Raw genomic sequence first — 15,714 nt, forward strand, 5'->3', positions numbered from 1 at the left:
TGCAAAAAATGGCCAGGTCATTAAGGTCAAAATAGGCTGGGTCGTGAAGGGGTTAAATTTGTATATAGGAGAGCAAAAACTTTGGGAAACCTAGTCAAACTGATGAAAATGGCACGTCAAAAGCACCCAAAAGTTGACATCCACTTTTTGCCTAATAGGGTGGAATTTTCACCCATGTGGGAAATGCTCTTGTAACAATCCTCAATTAATTATTCAAAAAGGGTTTAGTATTATTGATAAAAAAAAAAGGATTTACTAACTTGGATGGAACAGAACATTTTATAATTAAAGATGCTATTTCATATTCCACAGCATGTATTATTTTTATCATTCAATGTTGTCGGTTTACAAGTCTATATAAATGCCTAATGAGAGTCAGAGACAATATACCGTATATATTTGAGTATAAGCCGAGACCCCTAATTTTGCCACAAAAAACTGGGAAAACTTAATGACTCGAGTATAAGCCTAGGGTGGGACATGCAGCAGCTACCGGTAAATTTCAAAAATAAAAATAGATACCAATAAAAGTAAAATTAGTTGAGACATCAGTAGGTTAAGTGTTTTTGAATATCCATATTGAATCAGGAGCCCCATATAATGCTCCATACAGTTCATGATGGACCCCATAACATAGTAACATAGTTAGTAAGGCCGAAAAAAGACATTTGTCCATCCAGTTCAGCCTATATTCCATCATAATAAATCCCCAGATCTATGTCCTTCTACAGAACCTAATAATTGTATGATACAATATTGTTCTGCTCCAGGAAGACATCCAGGCCTCTCTTGAACCCCTCGACTGAGATACTAAGATACTCTATATTAAAATATGCCCCATATATAATGCTGCACAAAGGTTAATAATGGCCCCATAAGATGGTCTATAGAAACATTTGCCCCATACAATGCTGTATAAAGGTTGATGGCCCCATAAGATGCTCCGTAGAATATGCCCCATACAATGCTGTATAAAGGTTGATGGCCCCATAAGATGCTCCATAGATTATGCCCCATAAAATGCTCCATAGATTATGCCCCATAAAATGCTCCATAGATTATGCCCACTAAGATGCTCCATAGATTATGCCCCCTAAGATGCTCCATAGATTTTGCCCTATACAATGCTGTATAAAGGTTGATGGCCCCATAAGATGCTCCATAGATTATGCCCCATTAAATGCTCCATAGATTATGCCCCATTAAATGCTCCATAGATTATGCCCCATACGCTGCGATTAAAATAAAAAAAAAATCACATACTCGCCTCTCGTCGCTCACACCCCCGACACTTGCGATATTCACCTTCCCCATTCCACCGCTGCGTGCCGCTCTGTCTTCTGGCTCTCTGACCGTTCAGGCAGAGGGTGCACACTAAACATGTCATCGCACCCTCTTAGGCTACTTTCACACTAGCGTTTTTTTCAATACGTCGCAATGCGTCGTTTAGGGGAAAAAACGCATCCTGCAAAGTTGTCTGCAGGATGCGTTTTTGCCCCATAGAGTAACATTAGCGACGCATAGACACACGTCGCAACCGTCGTGCGACGGTTGCGCCGTGTTGTGGCGGACCGCTGGGAGCAAAAAACGTTACATGTAACGTTTTTTTGCTGCCGACGGTCCGCTTTTTCCGACCGCGCATGCGCGGCCGGAACTCCGCCCCCACCTCCCCGCATCTCACAATGGGGCAGCGGATGCGCTGGAAAAATTAATCCGCTGCCCCTGTTGTGCGGCGCTTTCGCTGCTTGCGTCGGTGCACCGCAACATCGCATAGCGACGTGCAGTGCACGACTCAAGTGTGAAAGAAGCCTTATCTGAACAGTCACAGGCAGAGGACGTGGAGGAAAATATTCTGAAAAGTTCCCAGGCTCGAGTTCATATGAGGACATCCAGCAGAGGGTGCATCACCGCAACTCGAGGTAACTACAGGTCATTCACCTACATTCCATTCCTTTGCCGGGTTTTTACAAGCAGGGGCGGCTGCATTAGCAGGCTTCTGCTTGTAAAATTAGTTAACCCTTTCAGATGGATTTACAGCGTGGGACGTGACTGATCGTCGGAAAGTATAGAATATTGTTGTTTTGTTTTTTTTACATTTGTTCCAGGTGACAAGGGTCTTCAGGTGGATTACCAGTATAATAAAATAGTACAACAACCTGTGTATTTAAATAAAATACTTTGTAATAATATGTGTGTGTTTTTTTAACCATTTCATACTATTGGATTAATAATGGATAGGTGTCATAATTGACGCCTCTCCATTATTAATCTGGCTTAATGTCACCTTACAATAGCAAGGTGACATTAACCCTTCATTACCCCATATCCCACCGCTACATGGGAATGGGAAGAGAGTGGCCAAGTGCCAGAATAGGTGCATCTTCCAGATGTGCCTTTTCTGGGGTGGCTGGGGGCAATAACCATGGACCCTCTCCAGGCTATTAATATCTGCCCTCAGTCACTAGCTTTACCATTCTGGCGGAGAAAATTGCGCGGGAGCCCACAGCAATTTTTCCCCGCGATTTAACCCTTTAATTTAATAGCTAGAGCGCCCAAATTTTGCACATACACACCACTAACAGTAGTGTGGAATATGCAAAACAAAAAAAAAAAAAAAAGATATGAGATGGTTTACTGTATGTAAACCATGTCTCATATCATGTCGGGTTTGAGAAGGAGATAGGAAAAGCCGGCAATTGAATTACCGCCTTTTAAGCTATCTGGCACTGTATGATATATATATATATATATATATGTGAGTATATATGTTTTTACGATTATTTGAGCCAATGGATCCATTGTATGTCCGTATGTCGGTTTTGCAAGCCTGCGAGAAAATCTCGCAGTACGAATGCCATATGGATTACATATGGAGGATGCCATGCGCAAAATACGCTGACACACCCTGCCTACGGATGACATACGGATCACTATTTTGGGAACTTTTCTGCGTATTACGGCCGTAAATAACGGACCGTATTTTTATACGCTGAGTGTGAGGCCGGCCTACCACTCATTAAAGTAATAAATATGCGTCCATATTCATTACTTTAATGAGAGGTACCACGTGACCGCTGAACACAGGAAGAGCTGCCCAGAGACCATCGGACATGCAGGGACCGTGCCAGAAGCAGGTGAGTATGTGACGGCCACCGCTCCTCCGCCGACCCCCCATGGGACAATGACTCGAGTATAAGCCGAGAGGGGCACTTTCAGCCTAAAAAAATGGGCTGAAAATCTCGGCTTATACTCGAGTATATACGGTAAAACACATATAAGTTGACTAGCCATGAGGTGAAGCAATGGTCAGTCCTAAAGTAATCTTTCTTTGTACAAAATTGTTGAAAAATATCAACAATTTCAAGGCTGCAAGTCCATCTCCATAGATCTTTACATTCCTTTGTCCACGGTGCACAACATAAACAAAAAGTTTACAACCCATGGAATTATAGCTAATGTCCCTGGACACAATGAAAATTTGATAAAAGGTTGCAACAGATAGTCCAGATGGTGAATAAACAGCCCCAATTAAGTTCCAAAGAAATTCAAGCTGTCCTGCAGCTTAGGGTGCATCAGTGTCAGCGTACACTATACTTCAACATTTGAATGAAATGAAACGCTACAGCAGGAGACCCATGAGTACCCTACTGCTGACACAAAGACATAAAAAAGCTAGACTCCAGTTTTCTAAAATGTACTTGAGTAAGCCAAAATCATTGTGGGAAAGCGTCTTGTAGACAGGTGAGACAAAGCTTTTAGGAACAGCACATCATTCTACTGTTTACTGAAAATGGAATGAGGCCTAAAAAGAAAAGAACACAATACCTACAGTTAAATATAGTGAGGCTTCAACTATGTATTGGGGTTGTTTTACTACCTCTGGCACTGGGTGCCTTGACTGTGTTCAAGGCATCATGAAATCTGAAGATAACCAATGGATATTGGGTTGCAATGTAGTGCCCAGTGTCAGAAAGCTGGGTTTGCATCCTAGGTCATGGGTCTTCCAGGAGGAAAATGACCCCAAACATACTTCAAGAAGCACCCAAAAATGGATGGAAGTGCTGGAGAGTTCTGAAATGGTCAGCAATGAGTCCGGATCTAAATCCCATTAAACACCTGTGGAAAGATCTTAAAATTGCTGTTGGGACAAGGAAATTTTCCAATGTGAGAGAACTGGAGCAGTTTACAAAAGAACAGTGGTCCAAAATTCCAGTTGAGAGGTGTAAGAAGCTTATTGATGGTTATAGGGACAGATTGACTGCAGTTATTTATTCTAAGGAGTGTGCAACCAAATATTAAGGCTCATATTTATATGTGAGAAAAAAACGGAAGCTGTGAGAACAGCTTCAGTAAATAGAGGTGATTTCACTGATCCTGCGCTCCCTCACAGCCTGACTTGCACTGAACTCCTGAGCATGGGAAAATGAGCTGGCATTTTCCCACGCTCAAGAGTTCATCTGAGTTCAGGCTGTGAGGGAGCGACATCAGCGCTAGTCACTGAAGCTGTGTCGGCAGCATTTCATTCATTCCCCAGTAGTTTACAGCCGGGACGGTCACATTAGTACCGCTCCCAGTTGTAAACTGTATATACCCCAGATATGGATTACGGCGTGGGACTGACTGAACGCCGGACAGGTATGGTATATAGTGATGAGCGAATATACTTGTTATTCGAGATTTCCCGAGCACGCTCGGGTGTCCTCCGAGTATTTTTTAGTGCTTGGAGATTTAATTTTCATCGCCTCAGCTAAATGATTTACAGCTATTAGCCAGCCTAAGTACATGTGGGGGTTGCCTGGTTGCTAGGGAATCCCCACATGTAATCAAGCTGGCAAGTAGCTGTAAATCATCCAGCTGCTGCGAAAAAAAGTAAATCTCCCAGCACTAAAAAAAAATACTCGGAACACACCTGAGCGTGCTCGGGAAATCTCGAGTAACGAGTATATTCACTCATCACTAATGGTATATTGTTGGCTTTTTCTTTTTTACAGGAGATCGAGGGCGTCGCATGGACTAGCAGTAACAGTAAATTGGTCAAACTGTGTCTATTGTTTTATTTTATTAAAAGACTTTTCTGGTTGTCTTTTTTTAACCCATTAACAACTATAGGATTAGTAATGGATAGGTGTCTTATTGACACCTCTCCATTACTAAGCTGGCTTGATGCCACCTTATAATACAAAGGTGACCTCAACCCCACAACTATTACCCCACTTGCCAACACTACAGGCCAAGTGGGAAGAGCGAGGCTAAGTGCCGGAATTGGCGCATCTTACAGATGCGCCTTTTCTAGGGCAGCTGAGTGCAGATGTCTTTAGCCAGGGGGGCCAATATCCATGGTCCCTTCCTAGGCTATTAATATCAGCCCGCAGCTGCCTGCAAAGCCTTTGCTGGTATTATGGGAGAACCCCACGTCATTTTTTTTTGGGGGGGTCCCCTATTTTAATAGCCAGTAAAGGCTAAGTATACAGCTGTGAGCTAATATAAATAGCCTGGGAGGCTTTATGGGTATTACCCCCTGCCCAGGCTATAAACATCTGCCCCCAGTCGCTGGCTTTCCCTCTGCTGGTTTTGAAAATTGCGCGGGAGCCCACACCATTTTTTTTTCGTAAAATAATCTTTTATTAATTACATATCCCCTGGGTTGCACACACTGTGTAAATTGTATTTGTCACTGACAGCTATATATCTACCTATTCTATATGTATTGACGGTATGTAATCTATCTCTTCTATCCCATCTCTTCAGCTCCTGCAGTGAATTTACAGAATCCAGCAAATTAATTAACGGCTATTCTTCTATCTCTCTATGTAGTATAAATACAGATAAATATGTGTGTGTTACTGACATGTATATACTGTGTATATATATATATATAAGTATTCTATGTGTATATATCTATTCTATCTTTTCTATTATAACCTGTCAGTGTGATTTATACAGTAGCCGCATATGAATTGACAACTTTTCAAAGGACACCGATGCGTAAATGGTGCGAGTGCTGTGCGTTTTCTCGCATCCATTGACTTGCATTGGCGAGTCTCGTCCGAGATACGCAACATGCTGCGATTTTTTTTTTCAGTCCGATTTCAGCTGAGAAAAAAATCGCAGATGAGATATCACCCATTGAATAATATTGTATCGTAATAATATCGTATATGAGCTGCGGCCACCGGCATCAGGGGCTTATCTATAGCATTCTGTAATGCTGTAGATAAGCCCCCGATGTATCCGGAAAGATGAGAAATAAAGGTTATATTATAATCACCCAGGGGCGGTCCCGCTGCGATCCGGGTCCGCTTGGCGTCGCGGCCTCCTATCTTCATCAGATGACATCCTCTTCTTGTCGTGGCTCCGGCGCAGGCGTACTTTGCCCTGTTGAGGGCAGAACAAAGTACTGCAGGGCAATGTACGCCTGCGCCGGAACCGCGACAGGAAGAGGACGTTATCGTATGAAGATAGGAGGCGCTGGACCACAGCGGGACCGCCCCTGGCTGAGTATAATGTTTTTCTTACCTTTCAGGTTGCATTACAGAATGCTGTAGATAAGCCCCTGATGGCGGTGGCCGAAGCTTATATACGATTTTGGGGGTGACAGATTCCCTTTTAGTTGATGGTGGCAACAATTTTGTCCGGCTCATTTTTGGGGTTTAATGTGATATCATGTCAAATTTGCCCTTCTTCTGTTTTTTTTTATTGTGTTACTCCAAGACACACAAAGGAAATAAACATTTGCATCACAAAACATGTGTAATTGCAATAATTTTCTGGGAGAAATGCTTCATTTCCTGGAACAATTTCCAGGATGCCAACACTTTCGGCCATGAATGTGTGTGTGTGTGTGTGTGTCTATATATATATATCTAATATATAATTGCCTAGAATACTACTTCCTGCAATTTGTGCCAACTTCCGTGGCTTTGTCCGGAGCTAATGTCCGGAGCTAATGTCCGGAGCTAATGTCCGGAGATAAGTGACAACAGTGTCCAGTGTCTGATTGGTTGCCGCCTGCTGCGAGCGACCAATCAGAAACGTGCCGTACTGTGACACACTCCGCCCGCCATTTTGGTGTGATTTTTGAATTTTTACCTCACAGCAAGTTTCTACTGCGTGGAGGCGGGCCCAGTGACGTTGCTCTTCAAGCTCCTGCCGAATTTCATCAAAAAAATGGTAATACCATTTACCAAAACTATATATATTTACTTGTGAAGTGGTTCAGTGACATTTTCACACCAATTTTGAACTTTTGTTTGGTGTTTTCTCCATATACTGCCTATTATTTTTGTTCTTTCTTACTATTATTTATTAATTGTATTATTCTTACATTTGAATAAATAAAGTATATATGGATTCTAGACTCCCGATTCTTTAGAATCGGGCTGCCATCTAGTACTATATAATTGTCTATGGGTCACTTCCGTCTGTCTGTCCGTCCTTCTGTCACAGTTATTCATTCGCTGATTGGTCTCGCCAGCTGCCTGTCATGGTTACTCCCCTCCGGTCACCGCTAACACAGGGTTAATGCCGGCAGTAACGGACCGCGTTATGCCGCGGGTAACGCACTCCGTTACCGCCGCTATTAACCCTGTCTGTCCCCAACTTTTTACTATTGACGCTGTCTATGCGGCATCAATAGTAAAAAAATGTAATGTTAAAAATAATTAAAAAAAAAAAAACCTGCTATACTCACCCTCTGTTGCAGCTCTCGCCGGCCACCATCTTCCGTTGCAGGTTCCGGAGGCAGAAGGACCTTCCATGACGTCACGGTCATGTGACCGCGACGTCATCACAGGTCCTGTGCTAATACCAACCCTGGGACTGGAACCTGCCGTGGTCTACAAGGGCTCCCGCGGAAAGGAGAGTATATGTCTATTTTTTATTTTTTCACCTGTGACAAACCTGGCTGGGCAATATACTACGTGACTGGGCAAAATACAGTGCCGGCAAAAAAAATCTTTACATATAAAATCCACATCATAATTTCACTTTTTAAAAGTGTACACAATGGGGGAGATAATAAAAAACTGTCTAATATTAAAGCTGGCTTTGTTGCAAATATCAACCAATCAACGCTCAGTTTTCACTTCTCTGGTTAAGCGAAAGCTGCACTCTGATTGGTTGTTATGTGCAGCCCAGCCAGTTTTGCTATTAGGCAGTCTTTTATTATCTCCCTCAGTTATTTTATTATCTCCCACAATGGGTTGAAAGAAGCTTAAAATGGAAGAGAAATCCCGTGCCTTGTCTCTGCTCGAGAAGGGGGATTCGGTGATTGCTGTAGCTAGAGATCTGGGAGTGTCAAGAGAAGCAATTTATCAACTGAAGCGGTCGGCGGCATCATTGCCTCCTGGGATGGTACCGCAGAGGAAGTCAGGCTCTGGCGCACCTAAGAACTGATAAGCTTCTGAAGCCTGAAGTGATGTCACATCCTTCTATAACTGCCGTTGAACTAAAAAACAAGTACCCTATGCTCCTCCAGAACATCGCAACTAGGACTATTCGTCACCGTCTGCAGAAGGACCTGGGTCTACCAAGTTGCCGTGCCACAGAGAAGCCCCTGCTCACAGCAGCAATGAAGAAGAAAAGGCTTGCCTTTTGTAAGAAATATCAAGATTGGACATCTGAAGAGTGGAAGAAAGTGATGTTTAGTGATGAGAGAACTTTCAGGCTGGTCAGGGGAGGCTCAAAGGTTGTGCGTCGTCCGAGTACCGTGTCACGGTATGACCTAAAATATACAGTACTAAAGGAGGTGCTGAAGACACTGTGGGTAAACATGGACTCCACATACTTAGCCAGCCTTGCTAAATCCATGCCTAAACGACTGCAGATGGTGATAAAATGTAAGGGTGACATGACAAAATACTAATTATAATAAAATATCCACAATAAAACACTTGAATCCACTTGAATATTAAGATTTTGTGGTTTCATTGAACTTGTAAAGATTTTTTTTGCCAGTACTGTACTACGTGGCTCTGTGTTGTATACTACTTCGCTGTGCAATATACTACGTGGCTGGGCACTATACTACGTCACTGGGCAATATACTACATGACTGGGCAATATACTACGTGGGCTGTGCAATATACTACGTGACTGGGCAATATACTACGTAACTGGGCAATATACTATGTGGCTGGGCAATATACTACGTGGCTGTGCAATATACTACATCACTAGGCATTATACTACGTAACTGGGCAATATACTACGTGGCTGGGCAATATACTATGTCACTGGGCAATATACTACGTGGCTGGCCAATATATTACGTCACTGGGCAATATACTACGTGGCTGGGCAATATACTATGTGGCTGGGTAATATACTACGTGGGCTGTGCAATATACTACGTGGACATGCATATTCTAGAACAGGGGTCCCCAACTCCAGTCCTCAAGGCCCACCAACAGGTCATGTTTTCAGGATTTCCTTTGCATTGCACAGGTGATGCAATTATTACCTGGGCAAGACTAAGGAAATCCTGAAAACATGACATGTTGGTGGGCCTTGAGGACTGGAGTTGGGGACCCCTGTTCTAGAATACCCGATGCGTTAGAATCGGGCCACCATCTAGTATATATCTACTATATAAAGCTGAATGTGTGTGTGTGTGTGTGTGTATGTGTGTGTGTGTGTATGTGTGTGTGTATGTCCGGGATTGGCATCTGCACCGTCGCAGCTACAGCCACAAAATTTTGCACAGTCACACGTCTGGACCCCGAGAGCGTCATAGGCTATGTTGTGAAGCGAAATTTTAACCCCGCGCGTTCCAATTCACCAAACAATTTTGCCCCTATCTACATAATGGGGAAAAAAGTGAAAGGAAAAGTGTTGGAAGCGTCGCAGCTACAGCAACAAAATTTTGCACAGTCACACGTCGGGACCCTGAGAGCGTCATAGGCTGTGTTGTGAGGTGAAATATTAACCCCGCGCTTTCCAATTCACCAAACAATTTTGCCCCTATCTACATAATGGGGAAAAAAGTGAAAGGAAAAGTGTTGGAGGCGTCGCAGCTACAGAAACAAAATTTTGCACAGTCACACGTCTGGTCCCTGAAAGCGTCATAGGCTATGTTGTGAGGTGAAATTTTAACCCCGCGCGTTCCAATTCACCAAACAATTTTGCCCCTATCTACATAATGGGGAAAAAGTGAAAGGAAAAGTGTTGGAGGCGTCGCAGCTACAGCCACAAAATTTTGCACAGTCACATGTCTGGACCCCGAGAGCGTCATAGGCTATATTGTGAGGCGAAATTTTAACCCCGCGCGTTCCAATTCACCAAACAATTTTGCCCCTATCTATATAATGGGGAAAAAAGTGAAAGGAAAAGTGTTGGAGGCGTCGCAGCTACAGCAACAAAATTTTGCACAGTCACATGTCTGGACCCTGAGAGCGTCATAGGCTTCGTTGTGAGGTGAAATTTTAACCCCCGCACGTTCCAATTCACCAAACAATTTTGCCCCTATCTACATAATGGGGAAAAAGTGAAAGGAAAAGTGTTGGAAGCGTCGCAGCTACAGCAACAAAATTTTGCACAGTCACACGTCTGGACCCCGAGAGCATCATAGGCTATGTTGTGAGGTGAAATTTTAACCCCGCGCTTTCCAATTCACCAAACAATTTTGCCCCTATCTACATAATGGGAAAAAATGAAAGGAAAAGTGTAGGAGGCAAATTGACAGCTGCCAGATGTGAACAAGGGGGACTTAAAGAATGAGAGCGATGGCGCCAAAGAGTATATACCGTACAGTTGCTAAGGTGGGGCCTCGACATGGGATACTCACCACACACGGGGATATGAACACACACAAAATGCGCCACACACTACCACGTGCTTGAACACATATTACCCTCAGCACACATTTCACCACAAATACACCAACCTCGCCACATAAAAGTCAAAACACAAAAGTCGCCACTCAAAACTCGACACGCGCAGAACTCGCCACATGCAAAAACTAGGCTCTTGCAAAACTCGCCACAAGTGCAAAATTCTCCTCATGAAAAACTCGCCACACGCAAAACTTGCACACGCGGAAAAATTGCCACATGCACAAAAGTTGCAACACATGCAAAAATTGCCTCACACAAAACTTGCACATACTCAAAAGGCACCACACATAATACTCGCAACGCGCAAAACTCGCCATGCGCAAAACTTGCTGCACACAACTTGCTACACTAACCTGTCACATGCAACTCGACACACAAAAAGTTGCTACACGCATGTTGCTACACAAAACTCATCTCACAAAAGTCGCTACATGCATGTCGCCACACGCAGCTCAACACACACAACTTGACAAACGAAACTCGCCCTAAAACACACACAAGTCTGGTATTATCCTTCAAAAATAATAATCTGATTAATAAGCAAACTACAACAATTGCACCATATAGGAAATACGGCAGCTGTCAGTCACATGACCTGTCTATTATGTGTATGTGTGAGCTAATATATACTGCCAGGGGGAGGGCTTCCTGTTGGCTGGGGATTTATCAGGCTGCCAATTTAGCTTACAAATACTGAGGTAAAAATACTGAGCAAATAACGTGTGAACGAGGTCTAATACAGGAGGAGATGACACACAGGTATATACTATATACAGGGGAGATGACACACAGATATATACTATATACAGGAGAGATGACACACAGGTATATACTATATAGAGGAGATGACATACAGGTATATACTATATACAGGAGGAGATGACATACAGGTATATGCTATATATAGAAGATGACATGCAGGTATATACTATATGCAGGAGGAAATGACACTCAGATATATACTATATACAGGGGAGATGACACACAGGTATATACTATATACGGGAAGAGATGACATACAGGTATATGCTATATATAGAAGATGACATGCAGGTATATACTATATGCAGGAGGAGATGACACTCAGATATATACTATATACAGGGGAGATGACACACAGGTATATACTATATACAGGAGGAGATGACATACAGGTATATACTATATATAGAAGGAGATGACATTCAGGTATATACTATATATAGGGGAGATGACACACAGCAGGTATATACTATATACAGGGGAGATGACATACAGGTATATACTACATACAGGAGATGACATACAGATGTATACTATATATAAGGGAAATGACAAACATGTATATACTGAGGTGATGAGGTGAAAATGAAAAGGTGTGAGTGCAAAATGAGAGTAGTGAGGAAAAATAGTGGAGTGATCAGAAAATGACAGATGTGAGGTTGAAATTACAAGTGTTAGGGGGGAATGAGAGGAGTGAGGGAGAAAATGAGAGATGTGAGGGGGAAAATGAAAGATGTGATTGGGAAAATGAGAGGCGTGATGGGAAAATAAGAGAAGTGAGGTGCTATAACTAACCACAGATATTTACTATGCCCAGGCAACGCCGGGCTCTTCAGCTAGTCTACTATATAAAGCTGAATGTGTGTGTGTGTGTGTATGTGTGTATGTCCGGGATTGGCATCTGCACCGTCGCAGCTACAGCCACAAAATTTTGCACAGTCACACGTCTGGACCCCGAGAGCGTCATAGGCTACGTTGTGAGGTGAAATTTTAACCCCGCGCTTTCCAATTCACCAAACAATTTTGCCCCTATCTACATAATGGGGAAAAAAGTGAAAGGAAAAGTGTTTGAGGCGTCGCAGATACAGAAACAAAATTTAGCACAGTCACACGTCTGGACCCTGAGAGCGTCATAGGCTATGTTGTGAGGTGAAATTTTAACCCCGCGCTTTCCAATTCACCAAACTATTTTTCCCCTATCTACATAATGGGAAAAAATGAAAGGAAAAGTGTAGGAGGCAAATTGACAGCTGCCAGATGTGAACAAGGGGGACTTAAAGAATGAGAGCGATGGCGCAAAAGAGTATATACCGATCAGTTGCTAAGGTGGGGCCCCGACATGGGATACTCACCACACACGGGGATATGAACACACACACAAAATGCGCCACACACTACCACGTGCTTGAACACATAGACCACCCTCAGCACACATTTCACCACACATACACCAACCTCGCCACATAAAAGTCGAAACACAAAAGTCGCCGCTCAAAACTCGCCACGCGCAAAACTCGCCACATGCAAAAACTAGGCTCACGCAAAACTCGCCACAAGTGCAAAACTCACCTCATGGAAAACTCACCATGCGCAAAACTTGCTGCACACAACTTGCTACACTAACCTGTCACATGCAACTCGACACACAAAAAGTTGCTACACGCATGTTGCCACACAAAACTCAGCTCACAAAAGTCGCTACATGCATGTCGCCACACACAACTCAACACACACAACTTGACAAACGAAACTCGCCCTAAAACACACACAAGTCTGGTATTAGCCTTCAAAAATAAAAATCTGATTAATAAGCAGACAAACTACAAGAGCAACAAATGTACCATATAGGAAATACGGCAGCTGTCAGTCACATGACCTGTCTATTATGTGTATGTGTGAGCTAATATATACTGCCAGGGGGAGGGCTTCCTGTTGGCTGGGGATTTATCAGGCTGCCAATTTATCTTACAAATACTGAGGTAAAAATACTGAGCAAATAACGTGTTAACGAGGTCTAATACAGGAGATCACACAGGTATATACTATATACAGGGGAGATGACACACAGATATATACTATATACAGGAGAGATGACACACAGGTATATACTATATAGAGGAGGAGATGACATACAGTGGGGCAAAAAAGTATTTAGTCAGTCAGCAATAGTGCAAGTTCCACCACTTAAAAAGATGAGAGGCGTCTGTAATTTACATCATAGGTAGACCTCAACTATGGGAGACAAACTGAGAAAAAAAAAATCCACAAAATCACATTGTCTGTTTTTTTAACATTTTATTTGCATATTATGGTGGAAAATAAGTATTTGGTCAGAAACAAAATTTCATCTCAATACTTTGTAATATATCCTTTGTTGGCAATGACAGAGGTCAAACGTTTTCTGTAAGTCTTCACAAGGTTGCCACACACTGTTGTTGGTATGTTGGCCCATTCCTCCATGCAGATCTCCTCTAGAGCAGTGATGTTTTTGGCTTTTCGCTTGGCAACACGGACTTTCAACTCCCTCCAAAGGTTTTCTATAGGGTTGAGATCTGGAGACTGGCTAGGCCACTCCAGGACCTTGAAATGCTTCTTACGAAGCCACTCCTTCATTGCCCTGGCGGTGTGCTTTGGATCATTGTCATGTTGAAAGACCCAGCCACGTTTCATCTTCAATGCCCTTGCTGATGGAAGGAGGTTTGCACTCAAAATCTCACGATACATGGCCCCATTCATTCTTTCATGTACCCGGATCAGTCGTCCTGGCCCCTTTGCAGAGAAACAGCCCCAAAGCATGATGTTTCCACCACCATGCTTTACAGTAGGTATGGTGTTTGATGGATGCAACTCAGTATTCTTTTTCCTCCAAACACGACAAGTTGTGTTTCTACCAAACAGTTCCCGTTTGGTTTCATCAGACCATAGGACATTCTCCCAAAATTCCTCTGGATCATCCAAATGCTCTCTTGCAAACTTCAGACGGGCCCGGACATGTACTGGCTTAAGCAGTGGGACACGTCTGGCACTGCAGGATCTGAGTCCATGGTGGCGTAGTGTGTTACTTATGGTAGGCCTTGTTACATTGGTCCCAGCTCTCTGCAGTTCATTCACTAGGTCCCCCCGCGTGGTTCTGGGATTTTTGCTCACCGTTCTTGTGATCATTCTGACCCCACGGGGTGGGATTTTGCGTGGAGCCCTAGATCGAGGGAGATTATCAGTGGTCTTGTATGTCTTCCATTTTCTAATTATTGCTCCCATTGTTGATTTCTTCACTCCAAGCTGGTTGGCTATTGCAGATTCAGTCTTCCCAGCCTGGTGCAGGGCTACAATTTTGTTTCTGGTGTCCTTTGACAGCTCTTTTGTCTTCACCATAGTGGAGTTTGGAGTCAGACTGTTTGAGGGTGTGCACAGGTGTCTTTTTATACTGATAACAAGTTTAAACAGGTGCCATTACTACAGGTAATGAGTGGAGGAAAGAGGAGACTCTTAAAGAAGAAGTTACAGGTCTGTGAGAGCCAGAAATCTTGATTGTTTGTTTCTGACCAAATACTTATTTTCCACCATAATATGCAAATAAAATGTTAAAAAAACAGACAATGTGATTTTGTGGATTTTTTTTTCTCAGTTTGTCTCCCATAGTTGAGGTCTACCTATGATGTAAATTACAGACGCCTCTCATCTTTTTAAGTGGTGGAACTTGCACTATTGCTGACTGACTAAATACTTTTTTGCCCCACTGTACAGGTACATACTATATACAGAAGGAGATGACATACAGGTATATACAATATACAGGAGGAGATGACACACAGGTATATACTATATACAGGAGCAGATTACCTACAGGTATATACTATATACAGGAGGAGATGACACACAGATATATACTATATGCAGGGGAGATGACACACAGGTATATACTATATACAGGAGGAGATGACATACAGGTATATACTATATATAGAAGGAGATGACATACAGGTATATACTATATATAGGAGGAGATGACATACAGGTATATACTATATATAGGAGGAGATGACATACAGGTATATACTATATACAGGGGAGATGACACACAGCAGGTATATACTATATACAGGGGAGATGACATACAGGT

Source organism: Ranitomeya imitator, chromosome 4, assembly GCF_032444005.1.
Source record: "Ranitomeya imitator isolate aRanImi1 chromosome 4, aRanImi1.pri, whole genome shotgun sequence".
Lineage (NCBI taxonomy): Eukaryota > Metazoa > Chordata > Amphibia > Anura > Dendrobatidae > Ranitomeya > Ranitomeya imitator.